This window comes from Oncorhynchus keta, unplaced genomic scaffold (assembly GCF_023373465.1).
Source record: "Oncorhynchus keta strain PuntledgeMale-10-30-2019 unplaced genomic scaffold, Oket_V2 Un_contig_400_pilon_pilon, whole genome shotgun sequence".
Taxonomy (NCBI): domain Eukaryota; kingdom Metazoa; phylum Chordata; class Actinopteri; order Salmoniformes; family Salmonidae; genus Oncorhynchus; species Oncorhynchus keta.
In genome coordinates, this window is record NW_026287554.1 from 162,328 (window position 1) to 171,819 (window position 9,492).

General features: G+C 51.4%; 2 long non-coding RNA genes across 2 annotated transcripts; one reads left to right on the top strand and one right to left on the bottom strand.

Moving 5' to 3' along the window:
- Positions 1 to 514: 514 nt before the first annotated feature.
- Positions 515 to 1,358, bottom strand: LOC127924414 (uncharacterized). Its single transcript, XR_008117861.1, has 2 exons — positions 1,301 to 1,358; positions 515 to 1,171 (listed from the first exon to the last, which is right to left on the bottom strand). It is a non-coding gene; the product is annotated as an uncharacterized LOC127924414 (long non-coding RNA).
- Positions 1,359 to 4,089: 2,731 nt separating this feature from the next.
- Positions 4,090 to 4,673, top strand: LOC127924415 (uncharacterized). Its single transcript, XR_008117862.1, has 3 exons — positions 4,090 to 4,208; positions 4,310 to 4,401; positions 4,646 to 4,673. It is a non-coding gene; the product is annotated as an uncharacterized LOC127924415 (long non-coding RNA).
- Positions 4,674 to 9,492: the final 4,819 nt, after the last annotated feature.

A 9,492-nucleotide genomic window follows, 5' to 3' on the forward strand; every position in this document is an offset into this window, starting at 1 on the left:
CCTATATACCTGGGCCCCCAACCCCTATAACCCCTATAACCCCTATAACCCCCTATATACCTGGGCCCCCAACCCCTATAACCCCTATATACCTGGGCCCCCAACCCCTATAACCCCTATATACCTGGGCCCCCAACCCCTATAACCCCTATAACCCCTATATACCTGGGCCCCCAACCCCTATAACCCCTATAACCCCTATATACCTGGGCCCCCAACCCCTATAACCCCTATAACCCCCTATATACCTGGGCCCCCCAACCCCCTATAAATACCAGTATCTCTACTTGCACATTCATCTTCTGCACATCCATCCCTCCAGTGTTTAACTGCTAAAGTTTAATTATTTTGCCACTATGGCCTATTTATTGCCTGATCTCCCTGATCTTAAAAAAGGTATTTAGTCAGCCACCAATTGTGCAAGTTCTCCCACTTAAAAAGATAAGAGGCCTGTAATTTTCATCATAGGTACACTTCAACTATGACAGACAAAATGAGGGGGAAAATCACATCGTAGGATTTTTAATGAATTTATTTGCAAATGATGGTGGGAAAGTAAGTATTAATGAATAAGACACACTGTGCAGAGACAGCAACACATCACTAGAGGCTACTTACAGGTTACTGTTGGGAGGGAAGGGGAGCACACTGTGCAGAGACTTTTCTACTGTGTTATTGACTGTACGTGTCGTTTAGTCCATGTGGAACTCTGTTGTTGTTTGTGTCGCACTGCTTTGCTTTATCTTGGCCAGGTCGCAGTTGTAAAGGAGAACTCGTTCTCAACTAGTTATATAAAAAGGTGAAATAAGATATGTGACTATCCTTCATTCTATTTTGCTATGAGGGACTATGCTCGTCACTCAATGGGATAAACACACCAGAGTAAGTGGGTTCTCGTAAGGGAACAGCAACACATCACTAGAGGCTATACCCATCCCACCACAGGTTACTGTTGGGAGGGAAGGGGAGCACACTGTGCGAGTCAGCCACATTCACCTGGTAGAGGGACTGGGGGGCGGCCAGATGACAGCCACATTCACCTGGTAGAGGGACTGGGGGGGGCCAGATGACAGCCACATTCACCTGGTAGAGGGACTGGGGGGCGGCCAGATGACAGCCACATTCACCTGGTAGAGGGACTGGGGGGCGGCCAGATGACAGCCACATTCACCTGGTAGAGGGACTGGGGGCGGCCAGATGACAGCCACATTCACCTGGTAGAGGGAGTGGGGGCGGCCAGATGACAGCCACATTCACCTGGTAGAGGGACTGGGGGCGGCCAGGTGACAGCCACATTCACCTGGTAGAGGGACTGGGGGGCGGCCAGATGACAGCCACATTCACCTGGTAGAGGGACTGGGGGGCCAGATGACAGCCACACCTACTATACACTATTGCTTTTTCAAGTTTTATGTGTTCTTGTTTTTAAAAATGGTCGAATTAATAAACTAAACTAAAAGCAGTAGAAGGCTACAGACCTCTGTGGGGCCCTGATTTAGCCCACTGCAGTATACGGTTACAGACCTCTGTGGGGCCCTGATTTAGCCCACTGCAGTAGAAGGTTACAGACCTCTGTGTGGCCCTGATTTAGCCCACTGCAGTAGAAGGTTACAGACCTCTGTGGGGCCCTGATTTAGCCCACTGCAGTAGACGGTTACAGACCTCTGTGTGGCCCTGATTTAGCCCACTGCAGTAGAAGGTTACAGACCTCTGTGGGGCCCTGATTTAGCCCACTGCAGTAGACGGTTACAGACCTCTGTGTGGCCCTGATTTAGCCCACTGCAGTAGACGGTTACAGACCTCTGTGTGGCCCTGATTTAGCCCACTGCAGTAGACGGTTACAGACCTCTGTGTGGCCCTGATTTAGCCCACTGCAGTAGAAGGTTACAGACCTCTGTGGGGCCCTGATTTAGCCCACTGCAGTAGAAGGTTGCCCGAACAGGGCTCCGGGCAGCCGAGCGGAAATGGAGGAAAACTCGCCTCCCTGCGGACCTGGCATCCTTTCACTCCCTCCTCTCTACATTTTCCTCCTCTGTCTCTGCTGCTAAAGCCATTTTCTACCACTCTAAATTCCAAGCATCTGCCTCTAACCCTAGGAAGCTCTTTGCCACCTTCTCCTCCCTCCTGAATCCTCCCCCCTCCTCCCTCTCTGCAGATGACTTCGTCAACCACTTTGAAAAGAAGGTCGACGACATCCGATCCTCGTTTGCTAAGTCAAACGACACCGCTGGTTCTGCTCACACTGCCCTACCCTATGCTCTGACCTCTTTCTCCCCTCTCTCTTCAGATGAAATCTCGCGTCTTGTGACGGCCGGCCGCCCAACAACCTGCCCGCTTGACCCTATCCCCTCCTCTCTTCTCCAGACCATTTCCGGAGACCTTCTCCCTTACCTCACCTCGCTCATCAACTCATCCCTGACCGCTGGCTACGTCCCTCCCGTCTTCAAGAGAGCGAGAGTTGCACCCCTTCTGAAAAAACCTACACTCGATCCCTCCGATGTCAACAACTACAGACCAGTATCCCTTCTCTCTTTTCTCTCCAAAACTCTTGAGCGTGCCGTCCTTGGCCAGCTCTACCGCTATCTCTCTCAGAACGACCTTCTTGATCCAAATCAGTCAGGTTTCAAGACTAGTCATTCAACTGAGACTGCTCTTCTCTGTATCACGGAGGCGCTCCGCACTGCTAAAGCTAACTCTCTCTCCTCTGCTCTCATCCTTCTAGACCTATCGGCTGCCTTCGATACTGTGAACCATCAGATCCTCCTCTCCACCCTCTCCGAGTTGGGCATCTCCGGCGCGGCCCACGCTTGGATTGCGTCCTACCTGACAGGTCGCTCCTACCAGGTGGCGTGGCGAGAATCTGTCTCCTCACCACGCGCTCTCACCACTGGTGTCCCCAGGGCTCTGTTCTAGGCCCTCTCTTATTCTCGCTATACACCAAGTCACTTGGCTCTGTCATAACCTCACATGGTCTCTCCTATCATTGCTATGCAGACGACACACAATTAATCTTCTCCTTTCCCCCTTCTGATGACCAGGTGGCGAATCGCATCTCTGCATGTCTGGCAGACATATCAGTGTGGATGACGGATCACCACCTCAAGCTGAACCTCAGCAAGACGGAGCTCCTCTTCCTCCCGGGGAAGGACTGCCCGTTCCATGATCTCGCCATCACGGTTGACAACTCCATTGTGTCCTCCTCCCAGAGCGCTAAGAACCTTGGCGTGATCCTGGACAACACCCTGACGTTCTCAACTAACATCAAGGCGGTGTCCCGTTCCTGTAGGTTCATGCTCTACAACATCCGCAGAGTACGACCCTGCCTCACACAGGAAGCGGCGCAGGTCCTAATCCAGGCACTTGTCATCTCCCGTCTTGATTACTGCAACTCGCTGTTGGCTGGGCTCCCTGCCTGTGCCATTAAACCCCTACAACTCATCCAGAACGCCGCAGCCCGTCTGGTGTTCAACCTTCCCAAGTTCTCTCACGTCACCCCGCTCCTCCGCTCTCTCCACTGGCTTCCAGTTGAAGCTCGCATCCGCTACAAGACCATGGTGCTTGCCTACGGAGCTGTGAGGGGAACGGCACCTCAGTACCTCCAGGCTCTGATCAGGCCCTACACCCAAACAAGGGCACTGCGTTCATCCACCTCTGGCCTGCTCGCCTCCCTACCACTGAGGAAGTTCAGTTCCCGCTCAGCCCAGTCAAAACTGTTCGCTGCTCTGGCCCCCAATGGTGGAACAAACCCCTCACGACGCCAGGACAGCGGAGTCAATCACCACCTTCCGGAGACACCTGAAACCCCACCTCTTCATGGAATACCTAGGATAGGGTAAGTAAGGGTAAGTAATCCTTCTCACCCTCCCCCCAAAAAAAAAAAATTTTTTTTTTAGATGCAAGTGGCTGTTCCACTGGATGTCATAAGGTGTATGCACCAATTTGTAAGTCGCTCTGGATAAGAGCGTCTGCTAAATGACTTAAATGTAAATGTAAATGTAAGGTTACAGACCTCTGTGTGGCCCTGATTTAGCCCACTGCAGTAGAAGGTTACAGACCTGATTTAGCCCACTGTAGAAGGTGGCTGTGTGGCCCTGATTTAGCCCACTGCAGTAGAAGGTTACAGACCTCTGTGTGGCCCTGATTTAGCCCACTGCAGTAGAAGGTTACAGACCTCTGTGTGGCCCTGATTTAGCCCACTGCAGTAGAAGGTTACAGTAGAAGGACCTCTGTGTGGCCCTGATTTAGCCCACTGCAGTAGAAGGTTACAGAACCACTGCAGTAGAAGGATAAAGAACCACTGCAGTAGAAGGTTACAGACCTCTGTGGGGCCCTGATTTAGCCCACTGCAGTAGAAGGTTACAGACCTCTGTGTGGCCCTGATTTAGCCCACTGCAGTAGAAGGTTACAGACCCTGCAGTAGGGGAACCACTGATTTAGCCCACTGCAGTAGAAGGTTACAGACCTCTGTGTGGCCCTGATTTAGCCCACTGCAGTAGAAGGTTACAGAGCCCACTGCAGTCTGTGTGGCCCTGATTTAGCCCACTGCAGTAGAAGGTTACAGACCTCTGTGTGGCCCTGATTTAGCCCACTGCAGTAGAAGGTTACAGACCTCTGTGGGGCCCTGATTTAGCCACTGCAGTAGAAGGTTACAGACCTCTGTGTGGCCCTGATTTAGCCCACTGCAGCAGAAGGTTACAGAACCACTGCAGTAGAAGGATAAGAACCACTGCAGTAGAAGGTTACAGAACCACTGCAGTAGGAGGCAGAACCACTGAACCACTGCACTGCAGTAGAAGGTTACAGAACCACTGCAGTAGAAGGTTACAGAACCACAGTAGAAGGTTACAGAACCACTGCAGTAGAAGGTTACAGAACCACTGCAGTAGAAGGTTACAGAACCACTGCAGTAGAAGGTTACAGAACCACTGCAGTAGAAGGTTACAGAACCACTGCAGTAGAAGGTTACAGAACCACTGCAGTAGAAGGTTACAGAACCACTGCAGTAGAAGGTTACAGAACCACTGCAGTAGAAGGTTACAGAACCACTGCAGTAGAAGGTTACAGAACCACTGCAGTAGAAGGTTACAGAACCACTGCAGTAGAAGGTTACAGAACCACTGCAGTAGAAGGTTACAGAACCACTGCAGTAGAAGGTTACAGAACCACTGCAGTAGAAGGTTACAGAACCACTGCAGTAGAAGAGAACCACTGCAGTAGAAAGTTACAGAACCACTGCAGTAGAAAGTTACAGAACCACTGCAGTAGAAGGTTACAGAACCATAAGCAGTGCAGTAGAAGCAGTTACAGAATCACTGCAGTAGAAGGTTACAGAACCACTGCAGTAGAAGGTTACAGAACCACTGCAGTAGAAGGTTAAATAAGCAGTGCAGTAGAAGGTTACAGAACCACTGCAGTAGAAGGTTACAGAACCACTGCAGTAGAAGGTTACAGAACCACTGCAGTAGAAGGTTAAAGAAGCAGTGCAGTAGAAGGTTACAGAACCACTGCAGTAGAAGGTTAAAGAAGCAGTGCAGTAGAAGGTTACAGAACCACTGCAGTAGAAGGTTAAAGAAGCAGTGCAGTAGAAGGTTACAGAACCACTGCAGTAGAAGGTTAAAGAAGCAGTGCAGTAGAAGGTTACAGAACCACTGCAGTAGAAGGTTACAGAACCACTGCAGTAGAAGGTTACAGAACCACTGCAGTAGAAGGTTAAATAAGCAGTGCAGTAGAAGGTTACAGAACCACTGCAGTAGAAGGTTAAGAAAGCAGTGCAGTAGAAAGTTAACAGAACCAGTGCAGTAGAAGGTTACAGAACCACTGCAGTAGAAGGTTAAATAAGCAGTGCAGTAGAAGGTTACAGAACCAGGTTAAATAAGCAGTAGAAGGTTACAGAACCAGTGCAGTAGAAGGTTACAGAACCACTGCAGTAGAAGGTTACAGAACCACTGCAGTAGAAGGTTAAATAAGCAGTGCAGTAGAAGGTTACAGAACCACTGCAGTAGAAGGTTACAGAACCACTGCAGTAGAAAATTAAATAAGCAGTGCAGTAGAAGGTTACAGAACCACTGCAGTAGAAGGTTAAATAAGCAGTGCAGTAGAAGGTTACAGAACCAGTGCAGTAGAAGGTTAAAGAAGCAGTGCAGTAGAAGGTTACAGAACCACTGCAGTAGAAGGTTACAGAACCACTGCAGTAGAAGGTTAAATAAGCAGTGCAGTAGAAGGTTACAGAACCAGTGCAGTAGAAGGCTACAGAACCACTGCAGTAGAAGGTTACAGAACCACTGCAGTAGAAAGTTAAATAAGCAGTGCAGTAGAAGGTTACAGAACCACTGCAGTAGAAGGTTAAATAAGCAGTGCAGTAGAGGGTTACAGAACCAGTGCAGTAGAAGGTTAAAGAAGCAGTGCAGTAGAAGGTTACAGAAGCAGTGCAGTAGAAGGTTACAGAACCACTGCAGTAGAAGGATAAAGAAGCAGTGCAGTAGAAGGTTAAAGAACCACTGCAGTAGAAGGTTACAGAACCACTGCAGTAGAAGGTTACAGAACCACTGCAGTAGAAGGTTACAGAACCACTGCAGTAGAAGGTTAAAGAAGCAGTGCGGTAGAAGGTTAAAGAAGCAGTGCGGTCCAAATTGTTCCCAGTGTTGTTTTAAGACATACAACACTCAGATTGTGAAAATAATGATAATACCTTTTTTTGGGGAAAGAGCTTTCTGAAATAAATGCCTGTAATTTCAGGCGTGGAGTTTTTGGCACCGGTCATGACATCACAATGTGATCTGGTTATTCTGACAAACGACCAGTCATATTTTATTTAAATATGCATCACAGGAGGCTGCTGAGAGGAGGATGGCTCATAATAATGGTCAGAGGGAATGTAATGGCATCAAACACATGGAAACGTGTTTGATACCATACCAGTTATCCATACCAGTCATGAACACGAGCCTGTCCTCCCTAATTAAGGTGCCACCAATCTCCTCTGATATGTCTCCACCTACTTTGAAGGGGTAAGCGGGTAGATTCTAAAGTCTAGATCATGGGTTCTCAAACTCAGTCCTGGGGCCCCCCGAGGTGCACACTAGATCATGGGTTCTCAAACTCAGTCCTGGGGCCCCCCCCAGGTGCACACTAGATCATGGGTTCTCAAACTCAGTCCTGGGCCCCCCCGCAGGTGCACACTAGATCATGGGTTCTCAAACTCAGTCCTGGGCCCCCCCGCAGGTGCACACTAGATCATGGGTTCTCAAACTCAGTCCTGGGGCCCCCAGGTGCACACTAGATCATGGGTTCTCAAACTCAGTCCTGGGGCCCCCGAGGTGCACACTAGATCATGGGTTCTCAAACTCAGTCCTGGGGCCCCCAGGTGCACACTAGATCATGGGTTCTCAAACTCAGTCCTGGGGCCCCCAGGTGCACACTAGATCATGGGTTCTCAAACTCAGTCCTGGGGCCCCCAGGTGCACACTAGATCATGGGTTCTCAAACTCAGTCCTGGGGCCCCCAGGTGCACACTAGATCATGGGTTCTCAAACTCAGTCCTGGGGCCCCCCAGGTGCACACTAGATCATGGGTTCTCAAACTCAGTCCTGGGGCCCCCAGGTGCACACTAGATCATGGGTTCTCAAACTCAGTCCTGGGGCCCCCAGGTGCACACTAGATCATGGGTTCTCAAACTCAGTCCTGGGGCCCCCAGGTGCACACTAGATCATGGGTTCTCAAACTCAGTCCTGGGGCCCCCCAGGTGCACACTAGATCATGGGTTCTCAAACTCAGTCCTGGGCCCCCCAGGTGCACACTAGATCATGGGTTCTCAAACTCAGTCCTGGGCCCCCCAGGTGCACACTAGATCATGGGTTCTCAAACTCAGTCCTGGGGCCCCCCAGGTGCACACTAGATCATGGGTTCTCAAACTCAGTCCTGGGGCCCCCGAGGTGCACACTAGATCATGGGTTCTCAAACTCAGTCCTGGGGCCCCCCAGGTGCACACTAGATCATGGGTTCTCAAACTCAGTCCTGGGCCCCCCAGGTGCACACTAGATCATGGGTTCTCAAACTCAGTCCTGGGGTCCCCCCCAGGTGCACACTAGATCATGGGTTCTCAAACTCAGTCCTGGGGCCCCCAGGTGCACACTAGATCATGGGTTCTCAAACTCAGTCCTGGGTTCTCCCCCAGGTGCACACTAGATCATGGGTTCTCAAACTCAGTCCTGGGCCCCCCAGGTGCACACTAGATCATGGGTTCTCAAACTCAGTCCTGGGGCCCCCCAGGTGCACACTAGATCATGGGTTCTCAAACTCAGTCCTGGGGCCCCCCAGGTGCACACTAGATCATGGGTTCTCAAACTCAGTCCTGGGGCCCCCAGGTGCACACTAGATCATGGGTTCTCAAACTCAGTCCTGGGGCCCCCAGGTGCACACTAGATCATGGGTTCTCAAACTCAGTCCTGGGCCCCCCCAGGTGCACACTAGATCATGGGTTCTCAAACTCAGTCCTGGGCCCCCGAGGTGCACACTAGATCATGGGTTCTCAAACTCAGTCCTGGGGCCCCCAGGTGCACACTAGATCATGGGTTCTCAAACTCAGTCCTGGGCCCCCAGGTGCACACTAGATCATGGGTTCTCAAACTCAGTCCTGGGCCCCCCAGGTGCACACTAGATCATGGGTTCTCAAACTCAGTCCTGGGGCCCCCAGGTGCACACTAGATCATGGGTTCTCAAACTCAGTCCTGGGGCCCCCCAGGTGCACACTAGATCATGGGTTCTCAAACTCAGTCCTGGGGCCCCCAGGTGCACACTAGATCATGGGTTCTCAAACTCAGTCCTGGGGCCCCCCAGGTGCACACTAGATCATGGGTTCTCAAACTCAGTCCTGGGTTCTCCCCCAGGTGCACACTAGATCATGGGTTCTCAAACTCAGTCCTGGGGCCCCCAGGTGCACACTAGATCATGGGTTCTCAAACTCAGTCCTGGGGCCCCCAGGTGCACACTAGATCATGGGTTCTCAAACTCAGTCCTGGGGGCAGTCCCCAGGTGCACACTAGATCATGGGTTCTCAAACTCAGTCCTGGGGCCCCCCAGGTGCACACTAGATCATGGGTTCTCAAACTCAGTCCTGGGGCCCCCAGGTGCACACTAGATCATGGGTTCTCAAACTCAGTCCTGGGCCCCCAGGTGCACACTAGATCATGGGTTCTCAAACTCAGTCCTGGGGCCCCCAGGTGCACACTAGATCATGGGTTCTCAAACTCAGTCCTGGGCCCCCCAGGTGCACACTAGATCATGGGTTCTCAAACTCAGTCCTGGGGCCCCCAGGTGCACACTAGATCATGGGTTCTCAAACTCAGTCCTGGGCCCCCCAGGTGCACACTAGATCATGGGTTCTCAAACTCAGTCCTGGGGCCCCCCAGGTGCACACTAGATCATGGGTTCTCAAACTCAGTCCTGGGCCCCCCAGGTGCACACTAGATCATGGGTTCTCAAACTCAGTCCTGG